Raw genomic sequence first — 26,901 nt, forward strand, 5'->3', positions numbered from 1 at the left:
CATGTAACTCATGCAAAAAAAGTTATCCGATGGTGACACCAAGGTATTTAATATCTCATCCATATAGGCTTCAATAAATTTTTCATATGAACCTAACTTAAGTTTCATAGCATGAGTCGTTATAAGATCATAAATGTAATCATGACCACGAAAGACTTGTCAAGCCTAAAAAAATTGAAATAAACTACATCGCAACTCTGTCGATCCTATCTTGACAAGTTACTGGTAGAATCATATTCAAACCTTAGAAAGTTAAGCATCATTAGATAACTAAAAGTTATCCATCTAACAAGACCGTGAATTAATTAAATGATCCTATGAGACAGTTGATGGATTTGTAACTGGAATAAAATTCAAGAGTGTTGAGTACAACGGGAGGTCACCTTGTCATCAAATCAAATAGTCGTTGGTAACGCCTCCAAGAAACTTTTGATCACATGAACGATTAGACCCATAAACATAAGCTCCACAAGAATAGTTTTAATTGAAGAAAATTCTAGTACTAAAGAATCTTTATATTGGTCAGTTCGAGAGTTGTGCTTGGTCACAACTAACACGATGATGGAGACCTCCACATCCCACTCTTAAATATCATCTAACATATGCACCGTGTGGTAAGAATAATTATCATAATGCTTAGGGTCTTAAATATCTAAAACATCACTATAAAATTAATACTACAAATGAGTACATAGTTTTTAAAGTTAACCCTCATACTTACAATTTAAATTGATTTAATCGTCAGAGTGTTTGAATGTGCACCCTCACCCAGCATCTTCCGATCTTCAGAAATAACGAAAAACATGAATTCTTCGATTGATCAATCACACCCACCATTACTCGGCGATAATGGTCCATGAAAGACAAAAAAATATCCAACGATAAACATCATTGGAAATATTTCATTCAAGAGATCATTTATTCTTGCAAGCATGACGACGATTATTGTCTAATCAATTATTTACTTTAAAAACATCGTAAGTTTTCTTTGAATTATTAATTTTTTCTTTGGAGAAAAATATTGTATTAAATTTTTTTAAACAATTATATTTTAAATGAAATATAGTAAATTTTATGTGAGTTATTTGCTATTTTGTTTTTAAATTGTATGTATATAATGTACTAACGCCCACGTGGGGCTCGAACCCACGACCACAAGGTTAAGAGCCTTGCGCTCTACCAACTGAGCTAGACGGGCAATACGGGCTCGGCTTGAAAGACTAATATTTGAAATTATAATTCTAGTAATTTATTATTATTACTAATTGTATTATTTGTAATTTGAATGCTCATCTTTTATTTTCAAATTTCGAAAGATTTAAATAACATGCGGTTATATTTTAATTAGAAATGTGTTGAACATTTCCTTAAATAGAAATTAGTTAATAAAATTTTGTGTGTACAATTCATATGTTAAAATACACGTATTAATATGAAAATTCAAAATTCCGACTCTCAAAGTTTCAAAGTTTAAGTTTCATATAGTTTTTATGATATAACTTTACGGAATTTTATCTTAAGAATTTTTTTTCTAACTATATCATGAGAGATCACAATGATCTTTGTAAGTCATAGTAGATAAATACACTGGAGGGATACTCGAATAAAATTCCGTACCTTCATCAGATCGGGCTTTGAAAAGTACCTTATACCCAAGAAATGTCTTTATGCAATACTGAAGAATCAAAACATGTAACTCATGCAAAAAAAGACTAATATTTGAAATTATAATTCTAGTAATTTTTTTATTATTACTAATTGTATTATTTCTAATTTGAATGCTCATCTTTTTATTTTTCAAATTTTGAAAGATTTAAATAACATGCGGTTATAATTTTAATTAGAAATGTGTTGAACATTTCCTTAAATAGAAATTAGTTAATAAAATTTTGTATATACAATTCATATGTTAAAATACACGTATTAATATGAAAGTTCAAAATTCCGACTCTCAAAGTTTCAAAGTCTAAGTTTCATATAGTTTTTATGATATAACCTTTACGGAATTTTATCTTAAGAATTTTTTTTTCTAACTATATCATGAGAGATCACAATGATCTTTGTAAGTCCTAGTAGATAAATACACTGGAGGGATACTCGAATAAAATTCCGTACCTTCATCAGATCGGGCTTTGAAAAGTACCTTATACCCAAGAAATTGTCTTTATGCAATACTGAAGAATCAAAACATGTAACTCATGCAAAAAAAGTTATCCGATGGTGACACCAAGGTATTTAATATCTCATCCATATAGGCTTCAATAAATTTTTCATATGACCCTAACTTAAGTTTCATAGCATGAGTCGTTATAAGATCATAAATGTAATCATGACCACGAAAGACTTGTCAAGCCTAAAAAAATTGAAATAAACTACATCGCAACTCTGTCGATCCTATCTTGACAAGTTACTAGTAGAATCATATTCAAACCTTAGAATGTTAAGCATCATTAGATAACTAAAAGTTATGCATCTAACAAGACCGCTGAATTAATTAAATGATCCTATGAGACAGTTGATGGATTTGTAAGTGGAATAAAATTCAAGAGTGTTGAGTACAACGGGAGGTCACCCTTGTCATCAAATCAAATAGTCGTTGGTAACGCCTCCAAGAAACTTTTGATCACATGAACGATTAGACCCATAAACATAAGCTCCACAAGAATAGTTTTAATTGAAGAAAGTTCTAGTACTAAAGAATCTTTATATTGGTCAGTTCGAGAGTTGTGCTTGGTCACAACTAACACGATGATGGAGCCCTCCACATCCCACTCTTAAATATCATCTAACATATGCACCGTTTGGTAAGAATAATTATCATAATGCTTAGGGTCTTAAATATCTAAAACATCACTATAAAATTAATACTACAAATGAGTACATACTTTTTAAAGTTAACCCTCATACTTACAATTTAAATTGATTGAATCGTCAGAGTGTTTGAATGTGCACCCTCACCCAGCATCTTCCGATCTTCAGAAATAACGAAAAACATGAATTCTTCGATTGATCAATCACACCCACCATTACTCGGCGATAATGGTCCATGAAAGACAAAAAAATATCCAGCGATAAACATCATTGGAAATATTTCATTCAAGAGATCATTTATTCTTGCAAGCATGACGACGATTATTGTCTAATCAATTATTTACTTTAAAAACATCGTAAGTTTTCTTTGAATTATTAATTTTTTTCTTTGGAGAAAAATATTGTATTAAATTTCACGAGAATACCTTTTCTCATATTCATACATAAAATATATAATTGAAGTTATTAATGCATGAAAACATTTATGGTAGCAAACAAGAAAATTTCCATTTTTTAAACAATTATTTATTTTAAATGAAATATAGTAAATTTTATGTGAGTTATTTGCTATTTGTTTTTAAAATGTATTGTAAATAATGTACTAACGCCCACCGTGGGGCTCGAACCCACGACCACAAGGTTAAGAGCCTTGCGCTCTACCAACTGAGCTAGACGGGCAATACGGGCTCGGCTTGAAAGACTAATATTTGAAATTATAATTCTAGTAATTTATTATTATTACTAATTGTATTATTTCTAATTTGAATGCTCATCTTTTTATTTTTCAAATTTTGAAAGATTTAAATAACATGCGGTTATAATTTTAATTAGAAATGTGTTGAACATTTCCTTAAATAGAAATTAGTTAATAAAATTTTGTATATACAATTCATATGTTAAAATACACGTATTAATATGAAAGTTCAAAATTCCGACTCTCAAAGTTTCAAAGTCTAAGTTTCATATAGTTTTTATGATATAACCTTTACGGAATTTTATCTTAAGAATTTTTTTTCTAACTATATCATGAGAGATCACAATGATCTTTGTAAGTCATAGTAGATAAATACACTGGAGGGATACTCGAATAAAATTCCGTACCTTCATCAGATCGGGCTTTGAAAAGTACCTTATACCCAAGAAATTGTCTTTATGCAATACTGAAGAATCAAAACATGTAACTCATGCAAAAAAAGACTAATATTTGAAATTATAATTCTAGTAATTTTTTTATTACTAATTGTATTATTTCTAATTTGAATGCTCATCTTTTTATTTTTCAAATTTTGAAAGATTTAAATAACATGCGGTTATAATTTTAATTAGAAATGTGTTGAACATTTCCTTAAATAGAAATTAGTTAATAAAATTTTGTATATACAATTCATATGTTAAAATACACGTATTAATATGAAAGTTCAAAATTCCGACTCTCAAAGTTTCAAAGTCTAAGTTTCATATAGTTTTTATGATATAACCTTTACGGAATTTTATCTTAAGAATTTTTTTTCTAACTATATCATGAGAGATCACAATGATCTTTGTAAGTCATAGTAGATAAATACACTGGAGGGATACTCGAATAAAATTCCGTACCTTCATCAGATCGGGCTTTGAAAAGTACCTTATACCCAAGAAATTGTCTTTATGCAATACTGAAGAATCAAAACATGTAACTCATGCAAAAAAAGTTATCCGATGGTGACACCAAGGTATTAATATCTCATCCATATAGGCTTCAATAAATTTTTCATATGACCCTAACTTAAGTTTCATAGCATGAGTCGTTATAAGATCATAAATGTAATCATGACCACGAAAGACTTGTCAAGCCTAAAAAAATTGAAATAAACTACATCGCAACTCTGTCGATCCTATCTTGACAAGTTACTAGTAGAATCATATTCAAACCTTAGAATGTTAAGCATCATTAGATAACTAAAAGTTATGCATCTAACAAGACCGCTGAATTAATTAAATGATCCTATGAGACAGTTGATGGATTTGTAACTGGAATAAAATTCAAGAGTGTTGAGTACAACGGGAGGTCACCCTTGTCATCAAATCAAATAGTCGTTGGTAACGCCTCCAAGAAACTTTGATCACATGAACGATTAGACTCATAAACATAAGCTCCACAAGAATAGTTTTAATTGAAGAAAGTTCTAGTACTAAAGAATCTTTATATTGGTCAGTTCGAGAGTTGTGCTTGGTCACAACTAACACGATGATGGAGACCTCCACATCCCACTCTTAAATATCATCTAACATATGCACCGTGTGGTAAGAATAATTATCATAATGCTTAGGGTCTTAAATATCTAAAACATCACTATAAAATTAATACTACAAAGAGTACATACTTTTTAAAGTTAACCCTCATACTTACAATTTAAATTGATTGAATCGTCAGAGTGTTTGAATGTGCACCCTCACCCAGCATCTTCCGATCTTCAGAAATAACGAAAAACATGAATTCTTCGATTGATCAATCACACCCACCATTACTCGGCGATAATGGTCCATGAAAGACAAAAAATATCCAGCGATAAACATCATTGGAAATATTTCATTCAAGAGATCATTTATTCTTGCAAGCATGACGACGATTATTGTCTAATCAATTATTTACTTTAAAAACATCGTAAGTTTTCTTTGAATTATTAATTTTTTTCTTTGGAGAAAAATATTGTATTAAATTTCACGAGAATACCTTTTCTCATATTCATACATAAAATATATAATGAAGTTATTAATGCATGAAAACATTTATGGTAGCAAACAAGAAAATTTCCATTTTTTAAACAATTATTTATTTTAAATGAAATATAGTAAATTTTATGTGAGTTATTTGCTATTTTGTTTTTAAAATGTATTGTATATAATGTACTAACGCCCACCGTGGGGCTCGAACCCACGACCACAAGGTTAAGAGCCTTGCGCTCTACCAACTGAGCTAGACGGGCAATACGGGCTCGGCTTGAAAGACTAATATTTGAAATTATAAGTCTAGTAATTTTTATTATTACTAATTGTATTATTTCTAATTTGAATGCTCATCTTTTTATTTTTCAAATTTCGAAAGATTTAAATAACATGCGGTTATAATTTTAATTAGAAATGTGTTGAACATTTCCTTAAATAGAAATTAGTTAATAAAATTTTGTGTGTACAATTCATATGTTAAAATACACGTATTAATATGAAAATTCAAAATTCCGACTCTCAAAGTTTCAAAGTTTAAGTTTCATATAGTTTTTATGATATAACCTTTACGGAATTTTATCTTAAGATTTTTTTTTCTAACTATATCATGAGAGATCACAATGATCTTTGTAAGTCATAGTAGATAAATACACTGGAGGGATACTCGAATAAAATTCCGTACCTTCATCAGATCGGGCTTTGAAAAGTACCTTATACCCAAGAAATTGTCTTTATGCAATACTGAAGAATCAAAACATGTAACTCATGCAAAAAAAGTTATCCGATGGTGACACCAAGGTATTTAATATCTCATCCATATAGGCTTCAATAAATTTTTCATATGACCCTTACTTAAGTTTCATAGCATGAGCCGTTATAAGATCATAAATGTAATCATGACCACGAAAGACTTGTCAAGCCTAAAAAAATTGAAATAAACTACATCGCAACTCTGTTGATCCTATCTTGACAAGTTACTGGTAGAATCATATTCAAACCTTAGAAAGTTAAGCATCATTAGATAACTAAAAGTTATGCATCTAAAAAGACCGCTGAATTAATTAAATGATCCTATGAGACAGTTGATGGATTTGTAACTGGAATAAAATTCAAGAGTGTTGAGTACAACGGGAGGTCACCCTTGTCATCAAATCAAATAGTCATCGGTAACGCCTCCAAGAAACTTTTGATCACATGAACGATTAGACCCATAAACATAAGCTCCACAAGAATAGTTTTAATTGAAGAAAGTTCTAGTACTAAAGAATCTTTATATTGGTCAGTTCGAGAGTTGTGCTTGGTCACAACTAACACGATGATGGAGACCTCCACATCCCACTCTTAAATATCATCTAACATATGCACCGTGTGGTAAGAATAATTATCATAATGCTTAGGGTCTTAAATATCTAAAACATCACTATAAAATTAATACTACAAAAGAGTACATACTTTTTAAAGTTAACCCTCATACTTACAATTTAAATTGATTGAATCGTCAGAGTGTTTGAATGTGCACCCTCACCCAGCATCTTCCGATCTTCAGAAATAACGAAAAACATGAATTCTTCGATTGATCAATCACACCCACCATTACTCGGCGATAATGGTCCATGAAAGACAAAAAAATATCCAGCGATAAACATCATTGGAAATATTTCATTCAAGAGATCATTTATTCTTGCAAGCATGACGACGATTATTGTCTAATCAATTATTTACTTTAAAAACATCGTAAGTTTTCTTTGAATTATTAATTTTTTTCTTTGGAGAAAATATTGTATTAAATTTCACGAGAATACCTTTTCTCATATTCATACATAAAAATATATAATTGAAGTTATTAATGCATGAAAACATTTATGGTAGCAAACAAGAAAATTTCCATTTTTTAAACAATTATTTATTTTAAATGAAATATAGTAAATTTTATGTGAGTTATTTGCTATTTTGTTTTTAAAATGTATTGTATATAATGTACTAACGCCCACCGTGGGGCTCGAACCCACGACCACAAGGTTAAGAGCCTTGCGCTCTACCAACTGAGCTAGACGGGCAATACAGGCTCGGCTTGAAAGACTAATATTTGAAATTATAAGTCTAGTAATTTTTTATTATTACTAATTGTATTATTTCTAATTTGAATGCTCATCTTTTTATTTTTCAAATTTCGAAAGATTTAAATAACATGCGGTTATAATTTTAATTAGAAATGTGTTGAACATTTCCTTAAATAGAAATTAGTTAATAAAATTTTGTGTGTACAATTCATATGTTAAAATACACGTATTAATATGAAAATTCAAAATTCCGACTCTCAAAGTTTCAAAGTTTAAGTTTCATATAGTTTTTATGATATAACCTTTACGGAATTTTATCTTAAGATTTTTTTTTCTAACTATATCATGAGAGATCACAATGATCTTTGTAAGTCATAGTAGATAAATACACTGGAGGGATACTCGAATAAAATTCCGTACCTTCATCAGATCGGGCTTTGAAAAGTACCTTATACCCAAGAAATTGTCTTTATGCAATACTGAAGAATCAAAACATGTAACTCATGCAAAAAAAGTTATCCGATGGTGACACCAAGTATTTAATATCTCATCCATATAGGCTTCAATAAATTTTTCATATGACCCTTACTTAAGTTTCATAGCATGAGTCGTTATAAGATCATAAATGTAATCATGACCACGAAAGACTTCTCAAGCCTAAATTTTTTGAAATAAACTACATCGCAACTCTGTCGATCCTATCTTGACAAGTTACTGGTAGAATCATATTCAAACCTTAGAGTGTTAAGCATCATTAGATAACTAAAAGTTATGCATCTAACAAGACCGCTGAATTAATTAAATGATCCTATGAGACAGTTGATGGATTTGTAACTGGAATAAAATTCAAGAGTGTTGAGTACAACGGGAGGTCACCCTTGTCATCAAATCAAATAGTCGTTGGTAACGCCTCCAAGAAACTTTTGATCACATGAACGATTAGACTCATAAACATAAGCTCCACAAGAATAGTTTTAATTGAAGAAAGTTCTAGTACTAAAGAATCTTTATATTGGTCAGTTCGAGAGTTGTGCTTGGTCACAACTAACACGATGATGGAGACCTCCACATCCCACTCTTAAATATCATCTAACATATGCACCATGTGGTAAGAATAATTATCATAATGCTTAGGGTCTTAAATATCTAAAACATCACTATAAAATTAATACTACAAAAGAGTACATACTTTTTAAAGTTAACCCTCATACTTACAATTTAAATTGATTGAATCGTCAGAGTGTTTGAATGTGCACCCTCACCCAGCATCTTCCGATCTTCAGAAATAACGAAAAACATGAATTCTTCGATTGATCAATCACACCCACCATTACTCGGCGATAATGGTCCATGAAAGACAAAAAATATCCAGCGATAAACATCATTGGAAATATTTCATTCAAGAGATCATTTATTCTTGCAAGCATGACGACGATTATTGTCTAATCAATTATTTACTTTAAAAACATCGTAAGTTTTCTTTGAATTATTAATTTTTTTCTTTGGAGAAAAATATTGTATTAAATTTCACGAGAATACCTTTTCTCATATTCATACATAAAAATATATAATTGAAGTTATTAATGCATGAAAACATTTATGGTAGCAAACAAGAAAATTTCCATTTTTAAACAATTATTTATTTTAAATGAAATATAGTAAATTTTATGTGAGTTATTTGCTATTTTGTTTTTAAAATGTATTGTATATAATGTACTAACGCCCACCGTGGGGCTCGAACCCACGACCACAAGGTTAAGAGCCTTGCGCTCTACCAACTGAGCTAGACGGGCAATACGGGCTCGGCTTGAAAGACTAATATTTGAAATTATAATTCTAGTAATTTTTATTATTACTAATTGTATTATTTCTAATTTGAATGCTCATCTTTTTATTTTTCAAATTTCGAAAGATTTAAATAACATGCGGTTATAATTTTAATTAGAAATGTGTTGAACATTTCCTTAAATAGAAATTAGTTAATAAAATTTGGTGTGTACATTTCATATGTTAAAATACACGTATTAATATGAAAATTCAAAATTCCGACTCTCAAAGTTTCAAAGTTTAAGTTTCATATAGTTTTTATGATATAACCTTTACGGAATTTTATCTTAAGATTTTTTTTTCTAACTATATCATGAGAGATCACAATGATCTTTGTAAGTCATAGTAGATAAATACACTGGAGGGATACTCGAATAAAATTCCGTACCTTCATCAGATCGGGCTTTGAAAAGTACCTTATACCCAAGAAATTGTCTTTATGCAATACTGAAGAATCAAAACATGTAACTCATGCAAAAAAAGTTATCCGATGGTGACACCAAGGTATTTAATATCTCATCCATATAGGCTTCAATAAATTTTTCATATGAACCTAACTTAAGTTTCATAGCATGAGTCGTTATAAGATCATAAATGTAATCATGACCACGAAAGACTTGTCAAGCCTAAAAAAATTGAAATAAACTACATCGCAACTCTGTTGATCCTATCTTGACAAGTTACTGGTAGAATCATATTCAAACCTTAGAAAGTTAAGCATCATTAGATAACTAAAAGTTATGCATCTAAAAAGACCGCTGAATTAATTAAATGATCCTATGAGACAGTTGATGGATTTGTAACTGGAATAAAATTCAAGAGTGTTGAGTACAACGGGAGGTCACCCTTGTCATCAAATCAAATAGTCATCGGTAACGCCTCCAAGAAACTTTTGATCACATGAACGATTAGACCCATAAACATAAGCTCCACAAGAATAGTTTTAATTGAAGAAAGTTCTAGTACTAAAGAATCTTTATATTGGTCAGTTCGAGAGTTGTGCTTGGTCACAACTAACACGATGATGGAGACCTCCACATCCCACTCTTAAATATCATCTAACATATGCACCGTGTGGTAAGAATAATTATCATAATGCTTAGGGTCTTAAATATCTAAAACATCACTATAAAATTAATACTACAAAAGAGTACATACTTTTTAAAGTTAACCCTCATACTTACAATTTAAATTGATTGAATCGTCAGAGTGTTTGAATGTGCACCCTCACCCAGCATCTTCCGATCTTCAGAAATAACGAAAAACATGAATTCTTCGATTGATCAATCACACCCACCATTACTCGGCGATAATGGTCCATGAAAGACAAAAATATCCAGCGATAAACATCATTGGAAATATTTCATTCAAGAGATCATTTATTCTTGCAAGCATGACGACGATTATTGTCTAATCAATTATTTACTTTAAAAACATCGTAAGTTTTCTTTGAATTATTAATTTTTTTCTTTGGAGAAAAATATTGTATTAAATTTCACGATAATACCTTTTCTCATATTCATACATAAAAATATATAATTGAAGTTATTAATGCATGAAAACATTTATGGTAGCAAACAAGAAAATTTCCATTTTTTAAACAATTATTTATTTTAAATGAAATATAGTAAATTTTATGTGAGTTATTTGCTATTTTGTTTTTAAAATGTATTGTATATAATGTACTAACGCCCACCGTGGGGCTCGAACCCACGACCACAAGGTTAAGAGCCTTGCGCTCTACCAACTGAGCTAGACGGGCAATACAGGCTCGGCTTGAAAGACTAATATTTGAAATTATAATTCTAGTAATTTTTTATTATTACTAATTGTATTATTTCTAATTTGAATGCTCATCTTTTTATTTTTCAAATTTCGAAAGATTTAAATAACATGCGGTTATAATTTTAATTAGAAATGTGTTGAACATTTCCTTAAATAGAAATTAGTTAATAAAATTTTGTGTGTACAATTCATATGTTAAAATACACGTATTAATATGAAAATTCAAAATTCCGACTCTCAAAGTTTCAAAGTTTAAGTTTCATATAGTTTTTATGATATAACCTTTACGGAATTTTATCTTAAGATTTTTTTTTCTAACTATATCATGAGAGATCACAATGATCTTTGTAAGTCATAGTAGATAAATACACTGGAGGGATACTCGAATAAAATTCCGTACCTTCATCAGATCGGGCTTTGAAAAGTACCTTATACCCAAGAAATTGTCTTTATGCAATACTGAAGAATCAAAACATGTAACTCATGCAAAAAAAGTTATCCGATGGTGACACCAAAGTATTTAATATCTCATCCATATAGGCTTCAATAAATTTTTCATATGACCCTTACTTAAGTTTCATAGCATGAGTCGTTATAAGATCATAAATGTAATCATGACCACGAAAGACTTCTCAAGCCTAAATTTTTTGAAATAAACTACATCGCAACTCTGTTGATCCTATCTTGACAAGTTACTGGTAGAATCATATTCAAACCTTAGAGTGTTAAGCATCATTAGATAACTAAAAGTTATGCATCTAACAAGACCGCTGAATTAATTAAATGATCCTATGAGACAGTTGATGGATTTGTAACTGGAATAAAATTCAAGAGTGTTGAGTACAACGGGAGGTCACCCTTGTCATCAAATCAAATAGTCATCGGTAACGCCTCCAAGAAACTTTTGATCACATGAACGATTAGACCCATAAACATAAGCTCCACAAGAATAGTTTTAATTGAAGAAAGTTCTAGTACTAAAGAATCTTTATATTGGTCAGTTCGAGAGTTGTGCTTGGTCACAACTAACACGATGATGGAGACCTCCACATCCCACTCTTAAATATCATCTAACATATGCACCGTGTGGTAAGAATAATTATCATAATGCTTAGGGTCTTAAATATCTAAAACATCACTATAAAATTAATACTACAAAAGAGTACATACTTTTTAAAGTTAACCCTCATACTTACAATTTAAATTGATTGAATCGTCAGAGTGTTTGAATGTGCACCCTCACCCAGCATCTTCCGATCTTCAGAAATAACGAAAAACATGAATTCTTCGATTGATCAATCACACCCACCATTACTCGGCGATAATGGTCCATGAAAGACAAAAAAATATCCAGCGATAAACATCATTGGAAATATTTCATTCAAGAGATCATTTATTCTTGCAAGCATGACGACGATTATTGTCTAATCAATTATTTACTTTAAAAACATCGTAAGTTTTCTTTGAATTATTAATTTTTTTCTTTGGAGAAAATATTGTATTAAATTTCACGAGAATACCTTTTCTCATATTCATACATAAAAATATATAATTGAAGTTATTAATGCATGAAAACATTTATGGTAGCAAACAAGAAAATTTCCATTTTTTAAACAATTATTTATTTTAAATGAAATATAGTAAATTTTATGTGAGTTATTTGCTATTTTGTTTTTAAAATGTATTGTATATAATGTACTAACGCCCACCGTGGGGCTCGAACCCACGACCACAAGGTTAAGAGCCTTGCGCTCTACCAACTGAGCTAGACGGGCAATACGGGCTTGGCTTGAAAGACTAATATTTGAAATTATAAGTCTAGTAATTTTTTATTATTACTAATTGTATTATTTCTAATTTGAATGCTCATCTTTTTATTTTTCAAATTTCGAAAGATTTAAATAACATGCGGTTATAATTTTAATTAGAAATGTGTTGAACATTTCCTTAAATAGAAATTAGTTAATAAAATTTTGTGTGTACAATTCATATGTTAAAATACACGTATTAATATGAAAATTCAAAATTCCGACTCTCAAAGTTTCAAAGTTTAAGTTTCATATAGTTTTTATGATATAACCTTTACGGAATTTTATCTTAAGATTTTTTTTCTAACTATATCATGAGAGATCACAATGATCTTTGTAAGTCATAGTAGATAAATACACTGGAGGGATACTCGAATAAAATTCCGTACCTTCATCAGATCGGGCTTTGAAAAGTACCTTATACCCAAGAAATTGTCTTTATGCAATACTGAAGAATCAAAACATGTAACTCATGCAAAAAAAGTTATCCGATGGTGACACCAAGGTATTTAATATCTCATCCATATAGGCTTCAATAAATTTTTCATATGAACCTAACTTAAGTTTCATAGCATGAGTCGTTATAAGATCATAAATGTAATCATGACCACGAAAGACTTGTCAAGCCTAAAAAAATTGAAATAAACTACATCGCAACTCTGTCGATCCTATCTTGACAAGTTACTGGTAGAATCATATTCAAACCTTAGAAAGTTAAGCATCATTAGATAACTAAAAGTTATCCATCTAACAAGACCGTTGAATTAATTAAATGATCCTATGAGACAGTTGATGGATTTGTAACTGGAATAAAATTCAAGAGTGTTGAGTACAACGGGAGGTCACCCTTGTCATCAAATCAAATAGTCGTTGGTAACGCCTCCAAGAAACTTTTGATCACATGAACGATTAGACCCATAAACATAAGCTCCACAAGAATAGTTTTAATTGAAGAAAATTCTAGTACTAAAGAATCTTTATATTGGTCAGTTCGAGAGTTGTGCTTGGTCACAACTAACACGATGATGGAGACCTCCACATCCCACTCTTAAATATCATCTAACATATGCACCGTGTGGTAAGAATAATTATCATAATGCTTAGGGTCTTAAATATCTAAAACATCACTATAAAATTAATACTACAAATGAGTACATAGTTTTTAAAGTTAACCCTCATACTTACAATTTAAATTGATTTAATCGTCAGAGTGTTTGAATGTGCACCCTCACCCAGCATCTTCCGATCTTCAGAAATAACGAAAAACATGAATTCTTCGATTGATCAATCACACCCACCATTACTCGGCGATAATGGTCCATGAAAGACAAAAAAATATCCAACGATAAACATCATTGGAAATATTTCATTCAAGAGATCATTTATTCTTGCAAGCATGACGACGATTATTGTCTAATCAATTATTTACTTTAAAAACATCGTAAGTTTTCTTTGAATTATTAATTTTTTTCTTTGGAGAAAAATATTGTATTAAATTTTTTTAAACAATTATTTATTTTAAATGAAATATAGTAAATTTTATGTGAGTTATTTGCTATTTTGTTTTTAAAATGTATTGTATATAATGTACTAACGCCCACCGTGGGGCTCGAACCCACGACCACAAGGTTAAGAGCCTTGCGCTCTACCAACTGAGCTAGACGGGCAATACGGGCTCGGCTTGAAAGACTAATATTTGAAATTATAATTCTAGTAATTTATTATTATTACTAATTGTATTATTTGTAATTTGAATGCTCATCTTTTTATTTTTCAAATTTCGAAAGATTTAAATAACATGCGGTTATAATTTTAATTAGAAATGTGTTGAACATTTCCTTAAATAGAAATTAGTTAATAAAATTTTGTGTGTACAATTCATATGTTAAAATACACGTATTAATATGAAAATTCAAAATTCCGACTCTCAAAGTTTCAAAGTTTAAGTTTCATATAGTTTTTATGATATAACCTTTACGGAATTTTATCTTAAGAATTTTTTTTCTAACTATATCATGAGAGATCACAATGATCTTTGTAAGTCATAGTAGATAAATACACTGGAGGGATACTCGAATAAAATTCCGTACCTTCATCAGATCGGGCTTTGAAAAGTACCTTATACCCAAGAAATTGTCTTTATGCAATACTGAAGAATCAAAACATGTAACTCATGCAAAAAAAGACTAATATTTGAAATTATAATTCTAGTAATTTTTTTATTATTACTAATTGTATTATTTCTAATTTGAATGCTCATCTTTTTATTTTTCAAATTTTGAAAGATTTAAATAACATGCGGTTATAATTTTAATTAGAAATGTGTTGAACATTTCCTTAAATAGAAATTAGTTAATAAAATTTTGTATATACAATTCATATGTTAAAATACACGTATTAATATGAAAGTTCAAAATTCCGACTCTCAAAGTTTCAAAGTCTAAGTTTCATATAGTTTTTATGATATAACCTTTACGGAATTTTATCTTAAGAATTTTTTTTTCTAACTATATCATGAGAGATCACAATGATCTTTGTAAGTCCTAGTAGATAAATACACTGGAGGGATACTCGAATAAAATTCCGTACCTTCATCAGATCGGGCTTTGAAAAGTACCTTATACCCAAGAAATTGTCTTTATGCAATACTGAAGAATCAAAACATGTAACTCATGCAAAAAAAGTTATCCGATGGTGACACCAAGGTATTTAATATCTCATCCATATAGGCTTCAATAAATTTTTCATATGACCCTAACTTAAGTTTCATAGCATGAGTCGTTATAAGATCATAAATGTAATCATGACCACGAAAGACTTGTCAAGCCTAAAAAAATTGAAATAAACTACATCGCAACTCTGTCGATCCTATCTTGACAAGTTACTAGTAGAATCATATTCAAACCTTAGAATGTTAAGCATCATTAGATAACTAAAAGTTATGCATCTAACAAGACCGCTGAATTAATTAAATGATCCTATGAGACAGTTGATGGATTTGTAACTGGAATAAAATTCAAGAGTGTTGAGTACAACGGGAGGTCACCCTTGTCATCAAATCAAATAGTCGTTGGTAACGCCTCCAAGAAACTTTTGATCACATGAACGATTAGACCCATAAACATAAGCTCCACAAGAATAGTTTTAATTGAAGAAAGTTCTAGTACTAAAGAATCTTTATATTGGTCAGTTCGAGAGTTGTGCTTGGTCACAACTAACACGATGATGGAGACCTCCACATCCCACTCTTAAATATCATCTAACATATGCACCGTTTGGTAAGAATAATTATCATAATGCTTAGGGTCTTAAATATCTAAAACATCACTATAAAATTAATACTACAAAAGAGTACATACTTTTTAAAGTTAACCCTCATACTTACAATTTAAATTGATTGAATCGTCAGAGTGTTTGAATGTGCACCCTCACCCAGCATCTTCCGATCTTCAGAAATAACGAAAAACATGAATTCTTCGATTGATCAATCACACCCACCATTACTCGGCGATAATGGTCCATGAAAGACAAAAAAATATCCAGCGATAAACATCATTGGAAATATTTCATTCAAGAGATCATTTATTCTTGCAAGCATGACGACGATTATTGTCTAATCAATTATTTACTTTAAAAACATCGTAAGTTTTCTTTGAATTATTAATTTTTTCTTTGGAGAAAAATATTGTATTAAATTTCACGAGAATACCTTTTCTCATATTCATACATAAAAATATATAATTGAAGTTATTAATGCATGAAAACATTTATGGTAGCAAACAAGAAAATTTCCATTTTTTAAACAATTATTTATTTTAAATGAAATATAGTAAATTTTATGTGAGTTATTTGCTATTTTGTTTTTAAAATGTATTGTAAATAATGTACTAACGCCCACCGTGGGGCTCGAACCCACGACCACAAGGTTAAGAGCCTTGCGCTCTACCAACTGAGCTAGACGGGCAATACGGGCTCGGCTTGAAAGACTAATATTTGAAATTATAATTCTAGTAATTTATTATTATTACTAATTGTATTATTTCTAATTTGAATGCTCATCTTTTTATTTTTCAAATTTCGAAAGATTTAAATAACATGCGGTTATAATTTTAATTAGAAATGTGTTGAACATTTCCTTAAATAGAAATTAGTTAATAAAATTTTGTGTGTACAATTCATATGTTAAAATACACGTATTAATATGAAAATTCAAAATTCCGACTCTCAAAGTTTCAAAGTTTAAGTTTCATATAGTTTTTATGATATAACCTTTACGGAATTTTATCTTAAGAATTTTTTTTTCTAACTATATCATGAGAGATCACAATGATCTTTGTAAGTCATAGTAGATAAATACACTGGAGGGATACTCGAATAAAATTCCGTACCTTCATCAGATCGGGCTTTGAAAAGTACCTTATACCCAAGAAATTGTCTTTATGCAATACTGAAGAATCAAAACATGTAACTCATGCAAAAAAAGTTATCCGATGGTGACACCAAGGTATTTAATATCTCATCCATATAGGCTTCAATAAATTTTTCATATGAACCTAACTTAAGTTTCATAGCATGAGTCGTTATAAGATCATAAATGTAATCATGACCACGAAAGACTTGTCAAGCCTAAAAAAATTGAAATAAACTACATCGCAACTCTGTCGATCCTATCTTGACAAGTTACTAGTAGAATCATATTCAAACCTTAGAATGTTAAGCATCATTAGATAACTAAAAGTTATGCATCTAACAAGACCGCTGAATTAATTAAATGATCCTATGAGACAGTTGATGGATTTGTAACTGGAATAAAATTCAAGAGTGTTGAGTACAACGGGAGGTCACCCTTGTCATCAAATCAAATAGTCGTTGGTAACGCCTCCAAGAAACTTTTGATCACATGAACGATTAGACCCATAAACATAAGCTCCACAAGAATAGTTTTAATTGAAGAAAGTTCTAGTACTAAAGAATCTTTATATTGGTCAGTTCGAGAGTTGTGCTTGGTCACAACTAACACGATGATGGAGCCCTCCACATCCCACTCTTAAATATCATCTAACATATGCACCGTGTGGTAAGAATAATTATCATAATGCTTAGGGTCTTAAATATCTAAAACATCACTATAAAATTAATACTACAAATGAGTACATACTTTTTAAAGTTAACCCTCATACTTACAATTTAAATTGATTTAATCGTCAGAGTGTTTGAATGTGCACCCTCACCCAGCATCTTCCGATCTTCAGAAATAACGAAAAACATGAATTCTTCGATTGATCAATCACACCCACCATTACTCGGCGATAATGGTCCATGAAAGACAAAAAAATATCCAGCGATAAACATCATTGGAAATATTTCATTCAAGAGATCATTTATTCTTGCAAGCATGACGACGATTATTGTCTAATCAATTATTTACTTTAAAAACATCGTAAGTTTTCTTTGAATTATTAATTTTTTTCTTTGGAGAAAAATATTGTATTAAATTTCACGAGAATACCTTTTCTCATATTCATACATAAAAATATATAATTGAAGTTATTAATGCATGAAAACATTTATGGTAGCAAACAAGAAAATTTCCATTTTTTAAACAATTATTTATTTTAAATGAAATATAGTAAATTTTATGTGAGTTATTTGCTATTTTGTTTTTAAAATGTATTGTATATAATGTACTAACGCCCACCGTGGGGCTCGAACCCACGAGCCCAAGGTTAAGAGCCTTGCTCTCTACCAACTGAGCTAGACGGGCAATACGGGCTCGGCTTGAAAGACTAATATTTGAAATTATAATTCTAGTAATTTATTATTATTACTAATTGTATTATTTCTAATTTGAATGCTCATCTTTTTATTTTTCAAATTTCGAAAGATTTAAATAACATGCGGTTATAATTTTAATTAGAAATGTGTTGAACATTTCCTTAAATAGAAATTAGTTAATAAAATTTTGTGTGTACAATTCATATGTTAAAATACACGTATTAATATGAAAGTTCAAAATTCCGACTCTCAAAGTTTCAAAGTTTAAGTTTCATATAGTTTTTATGATATAACCTTTACGGAATTTTATCTTAAGAATTTTTTTTTCTAACTATATCATGAGAGATCACAATGATCTTTGTAAGTCATAGTAGATAAATACACTGGAGGGATACTCGAATAAAATTCCGTACCTTCATCAGATCGGGCTTTCAAAAGTACCTTATACCCAAGAAATTGTCTTTATGCAATACTGAAGAATCAAAACATGTAACTCATGCAAAAAAAGTTATCCGATGGTGACACCAAAGTATTTAATATCTCATCCATATAGGCTTCAATAAATTTTTCATATGACCCTTACTTAAGTTTCATAGCATGAGTCGTTATAAGATCATAAATGTAATCATGACCACGAAAGACTTCTCAAGCCTAAATTTTTTGAAATAAACTACATCGCAACTCTGTCGATCCTATCTTGACAAGTTACTGGTAGAATCATATTCAAACCTTAGAGTGTTAAGCATCATTAGATAACTAAAAGTTATGCATCTAACAAGACCGCTGAATTAATTAAATGATCCTATGAGACAGTTGATGGATTTGTAACTGGAATAAAATTCAAGAGTGTTGAGTACAACGGGAGGTCACCCTTGTCATCAAATCAAATAGTCATTGGTAACGCCTCCAAGAAACTTTTGATCACATGAACGATTAGACCCATAAACATAAGCTCCACAAGAATAGTTTTAATTGAAGAAAGTTCTAGTACTAAAGAATCTTTATATTGGTCAGTTCGAGAGTTGTGCTTGGTCACAACTAACACGATGATGGAGACCTCCACATCCCACTCTTAAATATCATCTAACATATGCACCGTGTGGTAAGAATAATTATCATAATGCTTAGGGTCTTAAATATCTAAAACATCACTATAAAATTAATACTACAAAAGAGTACATACTTTTTAAAGTTAACCCTCATACTTACAATTTAAATTGATTGAATCGTCAGAGTGTTTGAATGTGCACCCTCACCCAGCATCTTCCGATCTTCAGAAATAACGAAAAACATGAATTCTTCGATTGATCAATCACACCCACCATTACTCGGCGATAATGGTCCATGAAAGACAAAAAAATATCCAGCGATAAACATCATTGGAAATATTTCATTCAAGAGATCATTTATTCTTGCAAGCATGACGACGATTATTGTCTAATCAATTATTTACTTTAAAAACATCGTAAGTTTTCTTTGAATTATTAATTTTTTTCTTTGGAGAAAAATATTGTATTAAATTTCACGAGAATACCTTTTCTCATATTCATACATAAAAATATATAATTGAAGTTATTAATGCATGAAAACATTTATGGTAGCAAACAAGAAAATTTCTATTTTTTAAACAATTATTTATTTTAAATGAAATATAGTAAATTTTATGTGAGTTATTTGCTATTTTGTTTTTAAAATGTATTGTATATAATGTACTAACGCCCACCGTGGGGCTCGAACCCACGACCACAAGGTTAAGAGCCTTGCGCTCTACCAACTGAGCTAGACGGGCAATACAGGCTCGGCTTGAAAGACTAATATTTGAAATTATAATTCTAGTAATTTATTATTATTACTAATTGTATTATTTCTAATTTGAATGCTCATCTTTTTATTTTTCAAATTTCGAAAGATTTAAATAACATGCGGTTATAATTTTAATTAGAAATGTGTTGAACATTTCCTTAAATAGAAATTAGTTAATAAAATTTTGTGTGTACAATTCATATGTTAAAATACACGTATTAATATGAAAATTCAAAATTCCGACTCTCAAAGTTTCAAAGTTTAAGTTTCATATAGTTTTTATGATATAACCTTTACGGAATTTTATCTTAAGAATTTTTTTTTCTAACTATATCATGAGAGATCACAATGATCTTTGTAAGTCATAGTAGATAAATACACTGGAGGGATACTCGAATAAAATTCCGTACCTTCATCAGATCGGGCTTTGAAAAGTACCTTATACCCAAGAAATTGTCTTTATGCAATACTGAAGAATCAAAACATGTAACTCATGCAAAAAAAGTTATCCGATGGTGACACCAAAGTATTTAATATCTCATCCATATAGGCTTCAATAAATTTTTCATATGACCCTTACTTAAGTTTCATAGCATGAGTCGTTATAAGATCATAAATGTAATCATGACCACGAAAGACTTCTCAAGCCTAAATTTTTTGAAATAAACTACATCGCAACTCTGTCGATCCTATCTTGACAAGTTACTGGTAGAATCATATTCAAACCTTAGAGTGTTAAGCATCATTAGATAACTAAAAGTTATGCATCTAACAAGACCGCTGAATTAATTAAATGATCCTATGAGACAGTTGATGGATTTGTAACTGGAATAAAATTCAAGAGTGTTGAGTACAACGGGAGGTCACCCTTGTCATCAAATCAAATAGTCATTGGTAACGCCTCCAAGAAACTTTTGATCACATGAACGATTAGACCCATAAACATAAGCTCCACAAGAATAGTTTTAATTGAAGAAAGTTCTAGTACTAAAGAATCTTTATATTGGTCAGTTCGAGAGTTGTGCTTGGTCACAACTAACACGATGATGGAGACCTCCACATCCCACTCTTAAATATCATCTAACATATGCACCGTGTGGTAAGAATAATTATCATAATGCTTAGGGTCTTAAATATCTAAAACATCACTATAAAATTAATACTACAAAAGAGTACATACTTTTTAAAGTTAACCCTCATACTTACAATTTAAATTGATTGAATCGTCAGAGTGTTTGAATGTGCACCCTCACCCAGCATCTTCCGATCTTCAGAAATAACGAAAAACATGAATTCTTCGATTGATCAATCACACCCACCATTACTCGGCGATAATGGTCCATGAAAGACAAAAAAATATCCAGCGATAAACATCATTGGAAATATTTCATTCAAGAGATCATTTATTCTTGCAAGCATGACGACGATTATTGTCTAATCAATTATTTACTTTAAAAACATCGTAAGTTTTCTTTGAATTATTAATTTTTTTCTTTGGAGAAAAATATTGTATTAAATTTCACGAGAATACCTTTTCTCATATTCATACATAAAAATATATAATTGAAGTTATTAATGCATGAAAACATTTATGGTAGCAAACAAGAAAATTTCCATTTTTTAAACAATTATTTATTTTAAATGAAATATAGTAAATTTTATGTGAGTTATTTGCTATTTTGTTTTTAAAATGTATTGTATATAATGTACTAACGCCCACCGTGGGGCTCGAACCCACGACCACAAGGTTAAGAGCCTTGCGCTCTACCAACTGAGCTAGACGGGCAATACGGGCTCGGCTTGAAAGACTAATATTTGAAATTATAATTCTAGTAATTTATTATTATTACTAATTGTATTATTTCTAATTTGAATGCTCATCTTTTTATTTTTCAAATTTCGAAAGATTTAAATAACATGCGGTTATAATTTTAATTAGAAATGTGTTGAACATTTCCTTAAATAGAAATTAGTTAATAAAATTTTGTGTGTACAATTCATATGTTAAAATACACGTATTAATATGAAAATTCAAAATTCCGACTCTCAAAGTTTCAAAGTTTAAGTTTCATATAGTTTTTATGATATAACCTTTACGGAATTTTATCTTAAGAATTTTTTTTCTAACTATATCATGAGAGATCACAATGATCTTTGTAAGTCATAGTAGATAAATACACTGGAGGGATACTCGAATAAAATTCCGTACCTTCATCAGATCGGGGTTTGAAAAGTACCTTATACCCAAGAAATTGTCTTTATGCAATACTGAAGAATCAAAACATGTAACTCATGCAAAAAAAAGTTATGCGATGGTGACACCAAGGTATTTAATATCTCATCCATATAGGCTTCAATAAATTTTTCATATGACCCTTACTTAAGTTTCATAGCATGAGTCGTTATAAGATCATAAATGTAATCATGACCACGAAAGACTTGTCAAGCCTAAAAAAATTGAAATTAACTACATCGCAACTCTGTCGATCCTATCTTGACAAGTTACTGGTAGAATCATATTCAAACCTTAGAATGTTAAGCATCATTAGATAACTAAAAGTTATCCATCTAACAAGACCGCTGAATTAGTTAAGTGATCCTATGAGACAGTTGATGGATTTGTAACTGGAATAAAATTCAAGAGTGTTGAGTACAACGGGAGGTCACCCTTGTCATCAAATCAAATAGTCGTTGGTAACGCCTCCAAGAAACTTTTGATCACATGAACGATTAGACCCAAAAACATAAGCTCCACAAGAATAGTTTTAATTGAAGAAAGTTCTAGTACTAAAGAATCTTTATATTGGTCAGTTCGAGAGTTGTGCTTGGTCACAACTAACACGATGATGGAGACCTCCACATCCCACTCTTAAATATCATCTAACATATGTACCGTGTGGTAAGAATAATTATCATAATGCTTAGGGTCTTAAATATGTAAAACATCACTATAAAATTAATACTACAAATGAGTACATAGTTTTTAAAGTTAACCCTCATACTTACAATTTAAATTGATTTAATCGTCAGAGTGTTTGAATGTGCACCCTCACCCAGCATCTTCCGATCTTCAGAAATAACAAAAAACATGAATTCTTCGATTGATCAATCACACCCACCATTACTCGGCGATAATGGTCCATGAAAGACAAAAAAAATCCAGCGATAAACATCATTGGAAATATTCATTCAAGAGATCATTTATTCTTGCAAGCATGACGACGATTATTGTCTAATCAATTATTTACTTTAAAAACATCGTAAGTTTTCTTTGAATTATTAATTTTTTTCTTTGGAGAAAAATATTGTATTAAATTTCACGAGAATACCTTTTCTCATATTCATACATAAAAATATATAATTGAAGTTATTAATGCATGAAAACATTTATGGTAGCAAACAAGAAAATTTCATTTTTTAAACAATTATTTATTTTAAATGAAATATAGTAAATTTTATGTGAGTTATTTGCTATTTTGTTTTTAAAATGTATTGTATATAATGTACTAACGCCCACCGTGGGGCTCGAACCCACGACCACAAGGGTAAGAGCCTTGCGCTCTACCTAACTGAGCTAGACGGGCAATACCGGCTCGACTTGAAAGACTAATATTTGAAATTATAATTCTAGTAATTTATTATTATTACTAATTGTATTATTTCTAATTTGAATGCTCATCTTTTTATTTTTCAAATTTCAAAAGATTTAAATAACATGCGGTTATAATTTTAATTAGAAATGTGTTGAACATTTCCTTAAATAGAAATTACTTAATAAAATTTTGTGTTTACAATTCATATGTTGAAATACACGTATTAATATGAAAATTCAAAATTCCGACTCTCAAGTTTCAAAGTTTAAGTTTCATATAGTTTTTATGATATAACCTTTACGGAATTTTATCTTAAGAATTTTTTTTTCTAACTATATCATGAGAGATCACAATATTCTTTGTAAGTCATAGTAGATAAATACACTGGAGGGATACTCGAATAAAATTTCGTACCTTCATCAGATCGGGCTTTGAAAAGTACCTTATACCCAAGAAATTGTCTTTATGCAATACTGAAGAATCAAAACATGTAACTCATGCAAAAAAAGTTATCCGATGGTGACACCAAGGTATTTAATATCTCATCCATATAGGCTTCAATAAATTTTTCATATGACCCTAACTTAAGTTTCATAGCATGAGTCGTTATAAGATCATAAATGTAATCATGACCACGAAAGACTTGTCAAGCCTAAAAAAATTGAAATAAACTACATCGCAACTCTGTCGATCCTATCTTGACAAGTTACTAGTAGAATCATATTCAAACCTTAGAATGTTAAGCATCATTAGATAACTAAAAGTTATGCATCTAACAAGACCGCTGAATTAATTAAATGATCCTATGAGACAGTTGATGGATTTGTAACTGGAATAAAATTCAAGAGTGTTGAGTACAACGGGAGGTCACCCTTGTCATCAAATCAAATAGTCGTTGGTAACGCCTCCAAGAAACTTTTGATCACATGAACGATTAGACCCATAAACATAAGCTCCACAAGAATAGTTTTAATTGAAGAAAGTTCTAGTACTAAAGAATCTTTATATTGGTCAGTTCGAGAGTTGTGCTTGGTCACAACTAACACGATGATGGAGACCTCCACATCCCACTCTTAAATATCATCTAACATATGCACCGTTGGTAAGAATAATTATCATAATGCTTAGGGTCTTAAATATCTAAAACATCACTATAAAATTAATACTACAAATGAGTACATACTTTTTAAAGTTAACCCTCATACTTACAATTTAAATTGATTTAATCGTCAGAGTGTTTGAATGTGCACCCTCACCCAGCATCTTCCGATCTTCAGAAATAACGAAAAACATGAATTCTTCGATTCATCAATCACACCCACCATTACTCGGCGATAATGGTCCATGAAAGACAAAAAAATATCCAACGATAAACATCATTGGAAATATTTCATTCAAGAGATCATTTATTCTTGCAAGCATGACGACGATTATTGTCTAATTAATTATTTACTTTAAAAACATCGTAAGTTTTCTTTGAATTATTAATTTTTTTCTTTGGAGAAAAATATTGTATTAAATTTCACGAGAATACCTTTTCTCATATTCATACATAAAAATATATAATTGAAGTTATTAATGCATGAAAACATTTATGGTAGCAAACAAGACAATTTCCATTTTTTAAACAATTATTTATTTTAAATGAAATATAGTAAATTTTATGTGAGTTATTTGCTATTTTGTTTTTAAAATGTATTGTATATAATGTACTAACACCCACTGTGGGGCTCGAACCCACGACCACAAGTTAAGAGCCTTGCGCTCTACCAACTGAGCTAGACGGGCAATAGGGCTTGTCTTGAAAGACTAATATTTGAAATTATAATTCTAGTAATTTATTATTATTACTAATTGTATTATTTCTAATTTGAATGCTCATCTTTTTATTTTTCAAATTTCGAAAGATTTAAATAACATGCGGTTATAATTTTAATTAGAAATGTGTTGAACATTTCCTTAAATAGAAATTAGTTAATAAAATTTTGTGTGTACAATTCATATGTTAAAATACACGTATTAATATGAAAGTTCAAAATTCCGACTCTCAAAGTTTCAAAGTTTAAGTTTCATATAGTTTTTATGATATAACCTTTACGGAATTTTATCTTAAGAATTTTTTTTTCTAACTATATCATGAGAGATCACAATGATCTTTGTAAGTCATAGTAGATAAATACACTGGAGGGATACTCGAATAAAATTCCGTACCTTCATCAGATCGGGCTTTCAAAAGTACCTTATACCCAAGAAATTGTCTTTAAGCAATACTGAAGAATCAAAACATGTAACTCATGCAAAAAAAGTTATCCGATGGTGACACCAAAGTATTTAATATCTCATCCATATAGGCTTCAATAAATTTTTCATATGACCCTTACTTAAGTTTCATAGCATGAGTCGTTATAAGATCATAAATGTAATCATGACCACGAAAGACTTCTCAAGCCTAATTTTTTGAAATAAACTACATCGCAACTCTGTCGATCCTATCTTGACAAGTTACTGGTAGAATCATATTCAAACCTTAGAGTGTTAAGCATCATTAGATAACTAAAAGTTATGCATCTAACAAGACCGCTGAATTAATTAAATGATCCTATGAGACAGTTGATGGATTTGTAACTGGAATAAAATTCAAGAGTGTTGAGTACAACGGGAGGTCACCCTTGTCATCAAATCAAATAGTCATTGGTAACGCCTCCAAGAAACTTTTGATCACATGAACGATTA

At 30.0% G+C, this 26,901-nt stretch overlaps 11 non-coding genes across 11 annotated transcripts; all 11 read right to left on the reverse strand.

Moving 5' to 3' along the window:
- Positions 1-3,416: 3,416 nt before the first annotated feature.
- Positions 3,417-3,489, reverse strand: TRNAK-CUU (transfer RNA lysine (anticodon CUU)). Its single transcript has one exon. It is a non-coding gene; the product is annotated as a tRNA-Lys (tRNA).
- A 2,215-nt stretch (positions 3,490-5,704) lies between these two features.
- Positions 5,705-5,777, reverse strand: TRNAK-CUU (transfer RNA lysine (anticodon CUU)). The gene has a single exon. It is a non-coding gene; the product is annotated as a tRNA-Lys (tRNA).
- A 1,724-nt stretch (positions 5,778-7,501) lies between these two features.
- On the reverse strand, positions 7,502-7,574 carry TRNAK-CUU (transfer RNA lysine (anticodon CUU)). The gene has a single exon. It is a non-coding gene; the product is annotated as a tRNA-Lys (tRNA).
- Positions 7,575-9,297: 1,723 nt separating this feature from the next.
- TRNAK-CUU (transfer RNA lysine (anticodon CUU)) lies at positions 9,298-9,370 on the reverse strand. Its single transcript has one exon. It is a non-coding gene; the product is annotated as a tRNA-Lys (tRNA).
- A 1,723-nt stretch (positions 9,371-11,093) lies between these two features.
- Positions 11,094-11,166, reverse strand: TRNAK-CUU (transfer RNA lysine (anticodon CUU)). The gene has a single exon. It is a non-coding gene; the product is annotated as a tRNA-Lys (tRNA).
- Positions 11,167-12,891: 1,725 nt separating this feature from the next.
- On the reverse strand, positions 12,892-12,964 carry TRNAK-CUU (transfer RNA lysine (anticodon CUU)). The gene has a single exon. It is a non-coding gene; the product is annotated as a tRNA-Lys (tRNA).
- A 1,627-nt stretch (positions 12,965-14,591) lies between these two features.
- Positions 14,592-14,664, reverse strand: TRNAK-CUU (transfer RNA lysine (anticodon CUU)). Its single transcript has one exon. It is a non-coding gene; the product is annotated as a tRNA-Lys (tRNA).
- A 2,224-nt stretch (positions 14,665-16,888) lies between these two features.
- TRNAK-CUU (transfer RNA lysine (anticodon CUU)) lies at positions 16,889-16,961 on the reverse strand. The gene has a single exon. It is a non-coding gene; the product is annotated as a tRNA-Lys (tRNA).
- A 3,527-nt stretch (positions 16,962-20,488) lies between these two features.
- Positions 20,489-20,561, reverse strand: TRNAK-CUU (transfer RNA lysine (anticodon CUU)). The gene has a single exon. It is a non-coding gene; the product is annotated as a tRNA-Lys (tRNA).
- Positions 20,562-22,288: 1,727 nt separating this feature from the next.
- TRNAK-CUU (transfer RNA lysine (anticodon CUU)) lies at positions 22,289-22,361 on the reverse strand. Its single transcript has one exon. It is a non-coding gene; the product is annotated as a tRNA-Lys (tRNA).
- Positions 22,362-24,085: 1,724 nt separating this feature from the next.
- Positions 24,086-24,159, reverse strand: TRNAK-CUU (transfer RNA lysine (anticodon CUU)). The gene has a single exon. It is a non-coding gene; the product is annotated as a tRNA-Lys (tRNA).
- Positions 24,160-26,901: the final 2,742 nt, after the last annotated feature.

Source organism: Lathyrus oleraceus, chromosome 5, assembly GCF_024323335.1.
Source record: "Lathyrus oleraceus cultivar Zhongwan6 chromosome 5, CAAS_Psat_ZW6_1.0, whole genome shotgun sequence".
NCBI classification, from domain to species: domain Eukaryota; kingdom Viridiplantae; phylum Streptophyta; class Magnoliopsida; order Fabales; family Fabaceae; genus Lathyrus; species Lathyrus oleraceus.